General features: G+C 32.5%; 1 long non-coding RNA gene across 1 annotated transcript; it reads right to left on the bottom strand.

Annotated features, from left to right (window-relative positions):
* Window positions 1-5,316: 5,316 nt before the first annotated feature.
* On the bottom strand, window positions 5,317-5,943 carry LOC115889279. The gene is made up of 2 exons (XR_004051412.1): window positions 5,904-5,943; window positions 5,317-5,577 (listed from the first exon to the last, which is right to left on the bottom strand). It is a non-coding gene; the product is annotated as an uncharacterized LOC115889279 (long non-coding RNA).
* Window positions 5,944-17,440: the final 11,497 nt, after the last annotated feature.

The following is a 17,440-nucleotide window of genomic DNA, read 5'->3' as shown; positions in this document are numbered from 1 at the left end:
TGTTTTGACGCTCTGTTTTATCCCAGCTTTTAGAAATGGTGATTATTTAAATCTTGCTGTATAATCTGAATCAGCTGCTATTTCAAAGCAACAGGTAAAGATGAGATATTATCCTTTTAGATTCGATATTATTATTGAATATTTTTAGGGTAGAGTTACGGATGTCCCAACTTGTATTTGTGTTTTGCTGGCACGTTGGCGTCCCTTTTCTTTGTGTTCCAGAATGTCACATGGAAGAAAGGACATGTTGTTTATTATTTATTGAGCCCTCGAAAGTATTTCGAGGTAGGTTTATTTTGTTTATTAGACCTTGTTTGGTTTTAAACAAGAGTTTCATATTTTTAGGGTCCAAGATACGGACTGTGTCCAAGATACGGACTGTGTCCAAGGTACGGACTATTTCCAAGGTACGGGTAGTGCCTTATGTACAGACATTATCTTATGTACAGATGTCCTGTGGACGAGTGTCCCCAGTAAGAACGATTTTTTCTTACATCTAAGTGCCACAGCGTCCATGTAGCTTGAGTCCCATGCTGCTTCACTCCCATTTCTAAGCCTAGTCAGTAGCTACGGCTGTAGTGATTTATGGTGTCCTCAATCTGGCCCCTTTTGTTGTTTTGGCCAACAGGATCGCCGACAGACAGTACAGACATGCGAGACCACCTCACGCTGCTACTGTTTGAAGCAAGATTACATAAAGAACAGCTAAGTGTAGATTTACGTTCTAGTTTTTATGTTTTAGATTTTCTATATTTTCAGTCTTAAACAGTAACATTACATTTTTAAATAATATCGTACGGACTATATTTAGTGGTTAGATTATTAAGAACATTTATGTCGATTCAGTAGTTACAATGTGATTTAGATTTTAGGTTTCATTATATTACGCCTTGTAATAGTATTACTTTCTATAGATATTATTATTGCACTATATTAACAGATGAATAACGAGACATAGATTCTAGAATCTACAGGTTGCAACATATCAGATTTAACACCGCATAAAATTTAACAATTTAAATAAAGTAATGCTACTTTTCTTATATTTTCTATAACGTTACACGCATTGTATTTTTTCATAGTCTTTTCATAGAATATATTTAATATTATTTACATACATAGTTTTATTCAACAAATAACCACTATAATAATTATTAAAATTGTACAATGCTATTTACCATCAGAATTCATCATGAATAAATATAGTCATTAGTTTTAAGTAATATACAACTGTGTTTTCTTTCTCTGTACATGCCTGGCGCCCAATATCTATTTTTTTGTTTATTGTTCTTAATTAGTTTTCTTTCCAGTGAAATACCTTATCCACGACTGCTCTCCGATGAAAAGCTGCCGTTCGCAGTGGTAGTTGTTTAAAAAACGCTACAAAGTACCGTATGATCGAATAAAAACGGCGTCCAGTTGGCTTGGAACTGACGATCGATGGCATTTCCTATATAAATTTACATATAAAATGACAGCGATCTTCATTTCATAGCCATCGCTGACGCCGTTTTTATTCGATCATACGGTACTTTTTTATTTACAAACATTTATTTAATTCTGTTTTTAGTATTTGTTCTTATAGCGGCAACATAGGTACAATATTATCTGTGAAAATTTCAACTGTCTATATAGCTATAACGGTTCATAAGATAGACCTTTGTGACAGACGGACGGACGGATAGCAAAGTCTTAGTAATAGGGTTCCCGTTTTTACCCTTTGGGTATGGAACCCTAAAAATGAATTACCAGTTCCAGATCTGTTTTTAAAAAATCTACATATTGATGATCGTTGGAAATTTAATAATATCAACTTACAGGGCAGGAAAATAAATTTGGTGATACCAAAAATTTTTTCTAAAACTCAAAATGTATACGATCAGTCTCTTTTGGATTCAGATATCAGTCCAAGAGCACTAATTTGAACTACCCTGAACTATGAAACATTTTAAGACGCTTTAAAAAATAGAACCCCGTAAAATTTAGTCCAAACTATCCCAAACTCAATTACACAAAGATATTACCTTTTGTTATAAGAAGAAGCGACCAAGCTAGCAACAAAGCCTGGCAATTTCCTATAGTCCGTCATCTTTTTATGACCTACTATAAATAGATTATTACTTTTAATTAAGTTCAGGAATAATAAAAACGGTGACTGGGAAAGTATCAAAAACTCGTTTGAGTTAGGTTTTTAAAGTTTATTTTCGGATATGAATAGAAGACGATGGCCCTTTTTAAGCTACTAATAGTAAGAAAATAATGAATTTAGTGTTATAAAAATATATATCCACGAAAAATTTGCTATAAATAGCAATTCTTTTGTTTTTACGATTTTTAGAAATTACTTTTTGTTTAATACAGTAGAAAATTGCGAATATAAAGGATTTACTGTGTTTCTGGTTTGATTGCCATATACCGGGTATGTCTCAAAAGTAGCTCACCCCTATAACTTTTTTTATTTTTTTAGATAAAATAACGAGACTTGGTACGTTAGTATTATGACATAAATCAGGATTGACTAACGTATTCAATTGTTTTTGGTCACTTCCTGTTTTACCGGAGAACTTTTGATTTTTAAATGGCACCCTCGGTATTTTTTCGATAAAAAGTGACATTCTGAATAGAATGACATATCATATGTCAACTTTTGACATTCTCGCTTAATAAAAAATTGTATTTTAAATCAAGGAGCCTTGGAAAAATAGATTGGATCGTCTAATGTTTTTAGTGTCTTGTCGTGGCCAGTTAGAAAATGCTCAAATCGTATTTTCAATAATATCTCATTTTTTTCAAATGGAACGAGGGTGGTTCATTAGCATATTTGGAAAAGGCATTTTTTACTAATAATTTGATACCACACACTTGATATTTCGAGTCAAATTTTCGTTACGAACCGCAAGTTATAATTTCAAATAAACCATATGCGAAAATGTCAAAAGTTGACATATGATATGTCATTCTATTCAGAGTGTTATTTTCTACCGCATAAAGTAAAAAAATACCGAGGGTGCCATTTAAAAATCAAAAGTTGTACTCATTTTCGATGAAACAGGAAGTGACCGAAACAATTGAATACGTCAATCAATCCTAATTTATATCGTATACTAACATACCAAATCTCGTTTTTTTAAATGAAAAAATAAAAATGTTATAGGGGTGACCCACTTTTATTACAGTTCAGGACAGCATAGTTAGATTCTTTGGAATAGTAATCGGGGTTTTCCCTGCCGTGCTCTTTTACTCGTGAATTCCATGCAGAGTACGGCACTCCTTTCATTTCATTTAATAAAATAAGTAGGGCTATTTACAAATTTAGCGTTTATTTAGCCCAAAATATTGCTTCTGTCGAAGCGCATCCGAGGTAATGACAAAAATAATATTTAACACAACGTAGGTCCCTTTCTTTCATTTAAATTTTTTGTTATACAGTTGACCAAATTATTACTTCTTCAACTTTGTTGACGAACTTGGGTTGTTACACTACAGACTACAGTAAGGAATAGAGAAGAAACCTCGCCTCTATCCTCTTAAAATTTAAAAACTACCAAGTCGACGTCTATGACCTTTATTACAGAAATAAAGCAAAAGAAATCGAGTTGTGTCCGAACGGTTTGTGGAATATTCCCTCGGTATGCAGGTCATTATTTAACTTAAGGAAGAATCACAGACCAATAAAATCGGACTTTGCCTCGGGACTTTTCCGGATTTTTTCGTGATAAATCACGGAAATCTTTATACTTATGGCGGCGCTTTCTTTCTTGTCACATTAGAACGGGCAATGATTCATATTTACCGAAGAAAGGGGTGAAATGAAGTAAGGGGAGTTTTTGCTAGTTCACCGCGCCACCGGAAATAGAACTATGATAGATAATGGCTTTTATGTGGGGATAGTTTTAAAAGTTACCTTAAAAGGGGATTTCTAGAGGTTTTTCATGTATGTTTCATTATTTTGAAACAAGATTAGATCAGAGTTCAACAAAAAAATATCTTTTTCAAAAAAAAAGACTAATAGCAACTGTGTCTACATATTACGTTTAACTTACGCCTTACCAGTTCAGTCAAAACGTATCAAGTATAGTCCTTCCAACGACAAAATCCTTGAAAGAAATAGATGTGTCTCTCATTTTAATTTCAAATTATTTTATTTTATTTTACAAAGAAATAAGTTGTACAGGGTGGCTCGAATTCGACGCTAATCATTGGGATTTCGGAAACCGTACGAGATACAGGATCGGTTAATGGAGGCAAAGTTGCGCAATTTGATGCTCAATAAAATGCCGTAAAAAAACGGAATTTTCACTTTTGTTTTCTATTGTTTCCTGGCTTTATTTGTTAAGATAACTTAAAATGAAAAACACATTTTCATGGCCACTCTTTCTGCTCTATAACTCTGTGTGATTAAATATTGACTCTGACGTTTCGGCTTCTGGCGCCCATCATCAACTTAATTTTTTTAAATACGGACCTGATTTTTTTTCAATTTAATTAAGTCCTTTCATCGCTCTTAAAACACTATATATAGTCACTTAGATATTTGCCGACGTTTCGTACAGTAAATTCCATCACCAAAATATTTTATGTAAAAAAATAAAAAATAACAGCATTTTATTGAGCATCAAATTGCGCAACTTTGCCTCCATTTAACCGATCCTGTATCTCTTACGGTTTCCGAAATCCTAATGATGAGCATCGAATTCGAGCCACCCTGTACAGGGTGGTCGAAATCGGTCTGTTTTAACAGAGAAAACCTATTTCCTAATTAGATAGAGCAAAACCGACATAGATGTCATGGACTCGATTTCAGAGACATGTTTAATGGCGTAAACCGCTTGTTGATATTTTCACTGCCACTATTTGATTTTTTTACCATTTGGGAAATTGCCCATAACTTTTGCATTTCGCGGAATAATAAAATTCTGTGAAAACGTTCTTAAGGCACTTTTTCAAGCACAATTCAGTGGCGTAGTCAGTTTTTTTCTATACTTGCTCTTTTTGTCAGAAATGACAAAAAATATAATTTTTTAAATGGAAATCATAGTTGGCTATGAACTTAAAAAAATGCTGGCGTTTAACCCGTTCCAACGATACAAAGTTATGTGTATTTATTTCTAAGAATGAGAGAAATATTAGGTTTTTTATCTTTGTATCAAAGCGAGCCTTGATTTTGTGTTGACCTAGTTGCCTAATTATTTTTTGTCGCAATTTAATATTCTATATTTTTATGTATCTACATAGTTAGCAAGACTTTTTAAAAAGGTAAATCAACATTCTATATTAGTATAACCAATTATAATTAAAACGCCAGGGTTATAACTGAACTATTAAGGCGGCATCCCACGGCGCGTGTATCGGCAAGCCACGAGCAAGACTCGCCGATACACGAGTCGTGGGACCGGGCAGCTATGGGGCAGCTCGTCATTTTTGGCGCGGCTTGGACATACCCGCTTTCTGTCGGTAAACTTGACGATACTCAAAGGAAGGCGAGCCTCTTCGAGCTCGGCTCGTGTTGTGTTCAACCCGATCCAACGATCCTCGAAACGAGTACGGAGGTGCGGTTCAGTATCAGTGTCGTCTTGACTTAAAGATACATAGACAATAAATAAGTCAATCGCTATAATATCAATATAAAGTGATTTAGTATAATCTACATCCATATTATCTTTATTTTCAATAAAACCGTTTAACTTTTAAAAACATACCAACCAAATAGGTAATTTGTAAAACTACAAGTTAATAAGAACTGTTTAAATTTTTCATACGTAAAATTCTAAAAATTCTTCACTTTTTTATATACAGAAGAATGACAGATACAAAAAAATAAATAGGACTAGTTTTCACCCCCTCCCCAGTATGCTATATCAAATTGTATTGAATTTAAAGGGGCAACCTATAAAAGTACTTACATATTGCGGCTTTAATACAAAGACACTCTCCACCAACACTTTTTTTGCCGTTCTTGTTGGTTCAAAAATTACCCAACATGATGTAATAAGCGGCTGCAACACAAGCTGCATTTTGTGTTCGTCGATTTTTTCGTTCATGTTGCAACACCACTGGCACGACTAAAAACTAAATTTGCCAAACCAACACGAGCCTTCTTCACGACCTTTCACGCATCGTGGGATCGCATCCACTTGCCAAGCCCAGATTAACGAGCCAAGCCTAGGCGAGCCTAGACGAACTCAAGCTATGAGCCAGGATCGCCGATACACACGCCGTGGGATGCCGCCTTTAAATGGAGAATTTAGAGAGAATTGGATTAGAAAAAGGGGCCCCATATCTTGGCCTGCTAGGTCCTGTGATTTAACCCTTTCGACTTTTTTATGGTGGAAATTAAAAGACCTTATATAAATATAAGGGAAGAATCATTGGGACGAGAGAAGAATTGCAGAAGGTTATTAGACGAGCTTTTGGACTTATTATACCAGTTCGCAGTTCGCCTAAAGGCGGCATCCCACGGCGCGTGTATCGGCAAGCCACGAGCAAGACTCGCCGATACACGAGTCGTGGGACCGGGCAGCTATGGGGCAGCTCGTCATTTTTGGCGCGGCTTGGACATACCCGCTTTCTGTCGGTAAACTTGACGATACTCAAAGGAAGGCGAGCCTCTTCGAGCTCGGCTCGTGTTGTGTTCAACCCGATCCAACGATCCTCGAAACGAGTACGGAGGTGCGGTTCAGTATCAGTGTCGTCTTGACTTAAAGATACATAGACAATAAATAAGTCAATCGCTATAATATCAATATAAAGTGATTTAGTATAATCTACATCCATATTATCTTTATTTTCAATAAAACCGTTTAACTTTTAAAACATACCAACCAAATAGGTAATTTGTAAAACTACAAGTTAATAAGAACTGTTTAAATTTTCATACGTAAAATTCTAAAAATTCTTCACTTTTTTTTATATACAGAAGAATGACAGATACAAAAAATAAATAGGACTAGTTTTCACCCCTCCCCAGTATGCTATATCAAATTGTATTGAATTTAAAGGGGCAACCTATAAAAGTACTTTACATATTGCGGCTTTAATACAAAGACACTCTCCACCAACACTTTTTTTGCCGTTCTTGTTTGTCGCAATTTAATATTCTATATTTTTATGTATCTACATAGTTAGCAAGACTTTCAAAAAATTACCCAACATTCTATAATAAGCGGCTGCAATTATAAGCTAAAACGTCGATTTATAACTGAACTATTAAATGGAGAATTTAGAGGCACGATTAAAAAAGGGGCCTGCTTGCCAAACCAACATTTAACCTTCTTCACGACCTTTTACGCATCGTGGAAATCCACTTGCCAGACCTTATATAAATATAAGGGAAGAATCAGGGCGACCTAGACGAATTGCAGAAGGTTATTAGAGCGAGGATCGCCGACTATTATACCAGTTCGCAGCCGCCTTAATAAATCGCTGTAACTCTGTGCGCAAAAGATGTTTGTTGTGAACATCTTTGATGATTTTTTTTAGAAAACTATATTCGTTATTCAAAACATACGTTTTTTAGTTTTGTTCATTGTTTATTGTACAGATTTCAATTGTAATTACTAATGCTAATATAAAATGTTAATTTACCTCTTCAAAAGTCTTTAATTATTCAGAATATAGAATATAAATTGTGATAAAAAGAACTAGGCAAATAGGTCAACACACAATCAAGGCCCGCTTCGATATAAAGAAAAAAACCTAATATTTCTGTCATTCTTAGAAATAGATACCCATAACTTTATATCGTTGGAAAGGGTTAAACGCTACCATTTTTTTAAGTTCATAGCCAACTATGATTTCCATTTAAAAAATTATATTTTTTATTATTTCTGACAAAAAGAGCAAACATAGAAAAAACTAACTACGCCACTGGATTTTGCTTAAAAAAGTGCCTTAAGGACGTTTTTACAGAATTCAATTATTCTGCGAAATAAAAAAGTTATGGACAATTTTCAAAATGGTAAAAAATTCAAAAAGACCCCGTATCTGAGTTGACAGTGAAAATATCAAGAGGTTTACGCCATTAAACATGTCTCAGAAATCGAGCCCTTCACATCTATGTCGGTTTTGCTCTATCTAGTCAGGAAATAGGGTTTCTCTGTTAAAACAGACCAATTTCGACCACCCTGTACAATTGGAACACATAGCATTAGATTAATATATTTAAAACTTGAATGTCAAATGATTGCTTCAAAGTATTGTAAAAAAAGTATAAAACTGAAAAAATCATATCGAGTCATTTTTTTTTAAATTACGCTCTGTGTCAATGCAAAACAAATAAGGGTGTATTTTAAACAAAACACCCCGAACAAAAAAAAAATTTAAAGGAACTATTTCTTATTTTCAAACTTCAAGAAACTTCCTGCAATTATTATTATATTTATCAATATAACTTATGTACAAATATTTTTTTAATTTTGCACAGGATCAAATAAACAAAAAATTTTATTAATAATAACACTTACTAAATTTTATACCTTAAACTTGATTAATTAACTTTAATTTTAATTTTTTTAAACCAGTACCTTTGGACATTATCTCTCTGCAGCACTAAAATCTATTATTTACCTTGTTTGATGTCGTTATTTTACAGCTAGATACTCCAATTTTAGTACCATATATGAGATGGTATAAAACTTTATTGGTGGCTATTGGTGGGGCTCTGGGTACCGAATATTAACTATAAACTATGCTCTGGGTCTACAGTTAATTTTCCCTCGATTTTTTCTTCACTTAACTTCTGTTTCACAAAGAAAAACACCCAACTAATATCACAAACCAAAAGGAAAAAGCAATTCGCCAGCATTTAACATAATTTGACACAAATTATAACCTATAATTTGGCAAGAGTTTGACAAGCCTCAAACATCGTTCCATCATTCTAATAAAATTGAAATATGATCTGTCATTTTCGAAATAAACCAATCAAAAATGTTCTCTGAAAAGTTTATAGAACTGAACCACAATAGACCCTCGTGACCGCAGTAGAGGCTTCCACCTGTGACCCACTCTTAGTAAATACAATACAATAGTTCACCTAGAATGTCTTATGGTATTATACAGGGTGTCCCAGAAATAAGTGCAAGCATTTTAAGGGGTGATACATCTCGATAAAAGAAACATATTTCCTCTTTATCGTTTTTCAAATAAGTTCAAAATAACTTAATAATAAATAAAATAAAATTATTTTACTTTGAAAGTTTCCAAAAAAATGTTTTTTGCTGAGAACCCTGAGAGTGGGTTTTCTTTCTTGTAAATTTAATCTAATACCTATGTTGCCATATTATCAAGAAATTATGTTTTTTAATTAAAAACTAAAAAAATTTCCAAAAAAATTTCGAATTTTCAATTTTTTTTCGCGAATAAAGCCTCATAGGCGTGTTTTTGGGGTTGAACTATACTACCAGTTAAAATACTTTGCATTTATTTCTGGGACACCCTGTATAAAGACTAGACAGAAGCAATTTTCCATAACTAATAAAATTAACGTATGTTTGTCATGTAAACAAATTATTATTTGTACTGTTCCTCGCATATCAGGAAAATTTAGCTCAATAAATCAACATAAATTTTTAAGAAATTTGTATGTATGTATCCGTCGCACATGCTACGAAAATCCTTGATATTTGAAAAAGTTACCGGTGGAATGTTCTAAGAAAATGAGACAAGCTTTAACAAAGATAATGAAAACGTCGAGAATTGCAATTTATTATTATTAAAAAGATCCGTCTTTGTTGGTATCTTTCGTAATTTTATTTACATTGAATAAAAGTCGGAGTTTCATACACTTTATGTTTGTATTTCGTTGCCACATATGGAATTTTATATCTCCTTATAACAGTACAGGATACAAAATATATACGCATGGTGAAGAAATTTAATTCTTTATTTTTAGTTTATAAAAGAAATATTTTAACAACAAAAAAACTTATTTTAAAAAGAATCACCTCTTTCAAAACTTGTTTCATTTTTTTTAAAATACTCCCCTTTTAAGTTTATTAACTAATTGTTTTATTTAACTTTCATTTCTTTTCTGTGGCTAATATCAAGAATAGTCAGCATTTTCTTCATTTTTTTGTGACATTTTTCCGGAGTCGATCAATTTCTTATGCCACCGCATAAATATATACCCGGGACTAACATTATTACATTCCCCGAATTTCGCTGCTATTTCTACCTGAAGCCACCAAGACCGATCAATCATCTGTGTTTTCCGACGCCATATTGTATGATTCGACCGTTTTGCCCCACCGTCCCTCACTAAGCTGCTCTAACAACCCCTATAACAAATAAAAATTGAAGGGACTTTTGCTGCATTTTTGCTTATTGTTTGATCTGGTAGAGTATTCGAATACTCTGTGGAATTTGGGGTAAATTCTCCTATTAGGCAAATCTTTATAGCGGGGTTGTTATGTTTTTAAACATTTTGGTTTAATATACAAGGTGGTCCGAACTGTATTCTGGAAACTTCGGTAGCATATTCTGCACATAAAAATAAGTAAAAAAGTTCGTATAAATTATGTCCTAAAATGCTTAGTTTCGGAGATAGAGGATGAATAAGTTTCATTTTTATTTCGATTTTTTCCAAATATTTTCTGAAGTAACGTCAATATTTCGATGAAAATTGGTGTCTGAGAATTACATGAGAATTATTACATGAGAGTTTTGATGTCAATATGACTCCTACTAGCAGAAGGCGCCACCTACATATTTTTTAACTGGTTTGAAGAGTAATAATTTTTCGTCCGTACCTGTATAAAACTACCGATTAAAAAATATACATTTACGACATTTTTTACGTGAAAAAGGTCTATCGGTAAAAATCGCTATGAGTAATGGTTTTTGAGATATTTGGAATCGAAATTATCAAGACCTATCATCATTGACATAAAATAAACATGTTGACTAACAGTTATTAGACTGAAATCATAAATTTGAAATGTTTTTCTGCCAAAAGTTCAACAGAAACTGTTTTATCATCATTTTTTGCTGAAAAATGTATGATTAATTAAAAAAAATAAAAATTTCCCAAATTTATTCTACGTGTTTATTTTTCGTCAATAATGACATGTAATGACTATTTCCATTCCAAATATCTTAAGAACGGTTGCTCGTAGTGATTTTTACAAAGAGATATTTTTTACGTAAGAAGTCACAGAGATGTATATTTTTTGCTTGGTAGTTTTATACAGGTACGACCAAAAAGTTATTACGCTTCAAAACAGTTAAAAGACATGTAGGTGGTAGGCGCCCTCTACTACGAATGTCCCATTATAAGATCATCTAAAGACATCTATAGGATATCCTCCAGACATCCTGAAATCCTGTAGATGTCTCAGAATAGAATATCCTATGGATATCTCTGTCGTATATCTAATGTACATCCAGCTGAGATATCCAAAAATGCTCATGATAATAAAATATCCTAACAATATCGTCTAGATATTTAGGAAAAATAAATAATGTACTACTTTTTATATTACATAAAATGCAATAAACCATACAGATAGATATAGATATATATTACGTCAAGGCTACAAAATATAGATTTATATGCCGTGGTAATAATGTATACTGCCACAACGTAACAGACTGTTTAATACATATTTTGTTAAAAAAATACTCACAAACATTTAAGTATAAATAAAATTCGATGATTAATTTTATTAAGGACGACGACATTGAGTTTTTTCTCCCCTCTGTACATTACGCTTTTACCAGCCGATGGTAAAAGCGTAATTCACAGTCAAAAATAGGAAAATAGGATTGGGCGTTACCGCCGAACAAAATTATGGCTAGTTTGTTTGTTTGGCGCACTATTTATGGCTTATGACTCATTTTTATTAGCTATTTTGTGGTTTTGGAAAGGCGCATTATTTGGGAAGATGAGTATCCCTATTTTCCGATACGACGGGATGCGGGATTTTACGATACCGCTCGTCGATACAGGAATATTAAGGGGATGAGAAAAAAATCTTTTGTTACTTCATAATACCAAATTATGTAGATTATAGAGTGGTTTGGTTTGGTTTGGATTATAGATTCTAGATTCTCAATATACCTTCCGTTTCCATTCCATATCCATTCCATATTCGTTCCGTATTTTTATTGTATTGACGCTATACGTAAGTTTCCGTTCCGTATCAGTTCCATACGTTTTATTGTAAATTTTATATCATTACGAAAGTTTTATTTTAAAAAGTTGTATATCTTTTGAAAAAGGTAATGGATTTAATTAAGAGGCGAAAGAATAAATAAATATCAGCAAAATCTCTCTGTCTCTAAATTTTAGTGCGCAACTGCACATTTTTCTCCAAAAAGTTTTGATTCCTATTTTTAATTCTAAAAAAACTGCTTATGATGATCGGATATTAGTTTGATATAGTAAGACTAGAGATACTAAGTTTGATATAGTAAGACTAGAGATACGACTATAGACTAGAGAAGTACCAAATAAAACTTTAAAAAAATAATCCAATCTATTTTAGGGCAAATGCTGAAGCCCTGCAGAACTCAATCAAGCCTTAAACAAAAGCACGTGTGTTTGGAATTTTAGGTGCGGCTTAACACGACAGGATCGGGCTAAGCCTTAGGCAGATTTCTGAAATATAATATATATTTCCTTCGGCCACATTCCCGCTTTACCCGACCCCTGAGACGAACCCCTCACACGGACCACTTTCCAACGACAAAACGGTGTTTAAGCTGTCGCAGCTATCGACGACGTTACAACTGGTAGTGGGAACTATCGAATGAATACTATCGAAACATTCGATAGTTGCAATTCATTCGAATAATTCGATAGCTAGTAAGAAAACATTCGTCGAAAACTATTCGAATAAAAATTATCGAATAGATGCGTCATCTGCCTTGAAATATTGTATTCTATATAGTAATTCGGCAGCAAAAACCATTCATTTATAAAATTCATTCATTTATCAAATTCATTTATTCGTCAGGATCGATTTTAATAAAATATATACTGGATTCTTTCCTAGAAACCCGACAGCGGTCGGTGGCAATGCTATGAAAGAAGCCGGCATCTTTGATTTTTTGCGGAGTCAAATAAAGATAAGGACACATTATTTTTTTTATTGAGGTGCTATTATTTACACAGAAAATACATTATGAAGGGCGCTGTTGCCATATATTCGTATTAGTTGGTATTAGCAAAGAATATTATTCTATATTATATGTCTAATGTTTTGCATTTTTTTATTAATATTCTGTTGTTACACTGCAATAATACTTTTTATTTTGGATGTAGGAAAATGATTTTTAATGTTTTTAAGCAAAGACTGGTTCAATAAATAATAATAACAGTAATAATTTGTTGTACCTATTAACAACAAAATTCAAAATCATTTAATAATATAAACATTTTTTTAAGTAGTAGCAAAATATAAACAACAAATAGAAGTCAAAAGTATTTATATTAGATCCTATTTAAAAATAATATAGTCTCTAAATGGCAACGTTGGTTTATTAAATAATAATAATTACAGAACTAATTTTTTATATTAACAACAAATTTTAAAATCATGAAATATAAACATTTATTAATTTTCTAAGCATGCAGTGTAATGGAAGGAAAATATAAATAAAAAATTAGAAATCAAAATTATTTATATTACTTTTTATTACTTTATATTTACTATTTAAAAATAATATTTACTTTTACTGGCATTTACTTTAAAAAATAAATGAAATATTTCTTCGCAATAAACTACATGTAAGAGAATTAGCATAAACAAAATACAAAGATTGTTAACTTTTTTTTTTAAATTGGCACGTGTAAAACTTTCAATTTAATTTTCTCACCCCAAAATTTGAGTCCGATAACCCCCCATTTACTTAACCACATTACTTAAATATGATTATTAAGTTCCAACTAATTCATATTATTAAAACATCTAAAATACAAATAGGTATGTATTTTTAAAATTAATTGTAAGTTCATCTCATCTCTCTGAAAAATTGCTACTTCTCAAAATTTCCAATTAAAAAAATGCAATCTAACCTAGCCATAATACACCATATAAAATTAAATAATTGAAAGAACGGGCTACGGAAAATCACACAAATTTTCGGAAAAATTTTGACCACTTCGCACACAATCGTCAATTAAAAAAAAATACTATTTTAGTATTTTAAATATTTTAATAAACGCAAAAATAGCATAGTATTTACAAAGCGAAGTTATAAAAATTTGGAAGAACTAATAATGCACTGACGCACACAAAAATCAAACGGATACTAAATTTCATTTATCAAAAGCATTCGATAGCGCAACGATAACCATTTAGTCGCACGGCGAGGTTGTCACATATGCTTTAGTATACAAATGAATGATGAATGAATGATTTTATTCGAATAAAACCATTCGATATAGTTGAAATCATTCATTCAGTAACCATTCGATAGTTTAATTCATTCGATAGTTCCCATCGCTAGTTATAACCACAACTGCGCGACAAAAATGTCGTCGAGAAGTCGCCCGTGTGAGTTGATGGACGACACCCGAACCACAACTAAATTTTTCATTCAGTCAGCACACCTACCACACTCGTTTTCTGTTTTTCTCTTTTTTTTTCTTTATCTTCAAAATTGTTATAAAATTTGATGCACAATGTCTCCCATGCCATGGATTTTTCAATTCTATTGCTGTATGTATCTTTTGTATAGTCCCAAATGCAAGGAAGAAGACGGATTTCCTCTATAAAGAGTTCCTTGTCGAAATCTTCATCCATTTTTTAAGAAGAAGCGTTCAATACGCAAGCAACAGAGGTAATGCAAAAGTAATACAAAGGTGTGACTGGAGTCGGCATCATATATATATATATATATATATATACAGGGTGTCCCAGAAATAAGTGCAAATATTTTAACTGGTAGTATAGTTCAACCCCAGAAACACGCCTATGAGGTTTTTTTTGCGAAAAAAAAATGTTGAAAATTTAAAATTTTTCTTGACATTTTCCGGGAAATTTGAAAAAACTTTTTAGAGCCACTTGTTTATTCACCTGAGATTTCTCTACGGTGTATCTAAACCTGCAGTGTTGTAACCTCCTATGTTATCCACATTCTACATAGTTCTACATTTATAAATTCATAGAAAAATTTCTACTCAAAAATTAAGAATGTTAAATTTTCATCAGTGCCTCATTATTAATAATTATTATAGAAAAAAAAACACATTAATTATATTTAGTACTTACCCTTTCAATGAAAACTTAACAAAAACCACCGAAAATTAACTAAAACATTACGTTTATGACGTTTACGAAAATGATTCATCATATTATTCACAACCAGGTCACAAAAAAGAAATTCCTAAAATGTTTATCGTAATTTAGAATTCAATATTTGTTTTCTTTCATGTTTCTCTGTTTTATTTGAACCACTGATTTACAAAACACCTTGAAAAGCGCACATTACTTTGAATACCGTCTCTTATCGCCACTTTACGAACTACTTTCAATTTAAGACATGTTTCACTCAACAATTTTAAATACGTATTTTGTTTTTTCGCTATTTTTTCGATGTATTTTGACAGCCCGACCGTCGCGCGTCGGCCAAGAGTGCCACGTGAACTGGTCCTTTGAGCCGCGCCGTCGTGGCAGGCTTTGCGTCAGACGACGATGTTAGCAACGTTGTTGTAGTTACAAATAATTTCAAATTAAGAGATTCGAAGCAATCAATTTGTATTAAATTTTAAAAAATAAAACAGAGAAACATGAAAGGAAACAAACAAAACGAAAATGAATTGATTATTCGTCGGGCTGTTTTCGATATATTGAATTCTGAATTACGATAAACAATTTAGAAATTTCTTTTTTGTGACCTTATCAATAATCAATTCATTTGTGTTTTGTTTGTTTCCTTTCATGTTTTTCTGTTTTATTTTTAAAATTTAATACAAATTTGATTGCTTCGAATCTCTTGAATTTGAAATTGTTGAAACTACGGCAACCTCGCATGACGCAAGCTCGACACGCCAGCACAAAATATACACCATACAGAAGCGACAAAGAGATTTGCTTCAAAATTTTTAGGAGGGGGTAATGCTGGTTAACTGTCAAACGTGACGTCAAAGAATTATACACCAAAAAAAATTCACGACCGCAGGTATAATTATTTCTAGATATTATGCATAAAAGACTAAAAAATATATTTCATAATTATTTATTTATTTTTAATTCTAAATAAAAATACTGGACTTAAATCCTCTAGTTTTTAAAAATTAAATAAACATGCCTTTCATCATTTTCTATTAAAATCTAACAATTTTCTTTCAGTGTGAAATGCTGTTCAAGGCGCACGGATGTCAAACGTGACGTCACGCAATTAGTTCCCATTTGACCAATGCTATTCAAAGCTCTTTGTCGCTTCTGTATGGTGTATATTCTGTGACGCCAGCGCGATAAAGAAGCAGTGAGCAGTTACCAACCAGTGATGCGTGGCTCTCTTGGCCGACGGATGGTTGGGCTGTTGACGGAATTGTCGAAATACATCGAAAAAATAGCGAAAAAGCAAAATACGTATTTAAAATTGTTGAGTGAAACATGTATTTTCTTAGATTGAAAGTAGTTCGTAAAGTGGCGGTAAGAGACAATAATTCTCAACATTTATTCATTCAGAAAGATATTCATTGTAATGTGTAATGTGTGCTTTTCAAGGTGTTTTGTAAATCAGTGGTTCAAATTGTGATGAAGCCTATACGAAAATAATGTGTTAAGTTAAAAATGGGGACTGTTATTTTAGCAGTTTTTATAATAGCACGTACAAGTAAAGCAGCACAATGAAGTGTATTTTAGTTAAGTGTGTATCGAAAAAGGGAACTGTTCCAGTTACATCGATCTGTCATAAGTATCTTTTTTAATGTTGGGTAAGTTTTTTTAATTTAACTTTTAAACATTTAACTTTTAATTTATTTTATGTAATAATATCACAATCTTAAAAATGTAATGCATCTCTGCAAACTCCTCAGGTGTTGTGACTTTATGACTTACTTGTAAACATATACTTTCTTGTCCATATGGCAACACAGTGCGTCGAATTAACTGAAATCTGGGCTTGATCCGGGTAATTGGATGTAGTTGGCAATATCTGCCGGCGGTTCTCAAAATGTTGCGATTATTTTTTTAAATTTTCAAAGTTAAATAACTCAGTTATTTTCAATTTATTTTAAAAATGGTAAAGAGAAAATATGTTTATTTTGACCAGATCTACCACCTCTTAAAATATCTGCACTCATTTCTGGGACACCCTGTATAGATAAGATACTATAATATAATTTACTATAATAAAAGTCGGTCTGGTCAACATCTGGTCCAGTTGTGTTGTTGTTGTCGCGTGGCCGTCGTCGGAAAAACGTCCGTGTGAGTTGGATTCACTACGGGCGGGCGACAATTTTGTGGACGGTATCGAAGACGCACGGCGA

The sequence above is a fragment of the Sitophilus oryzae genome, unplaced genomic scaffold, assembly GCF_002938485.1.
Source record: "Sitophilus oryzae breed Bouriz unplaced genomic scaffold, Soryzae_2.0 scaffold_813_pilon_pilon, whole genome shotgun sequence".
Classification (NCBI taxonomy): domain Eukaryota; kingdom Metazoa; phylum Arthropoda; class Insecta; order Coleoptera; family Curculionidae; genus Sitophilus; species Sitophilus oryzae.
This window is presented reverse-complemented; position numbering and strand designations above follow the sequence as displayed.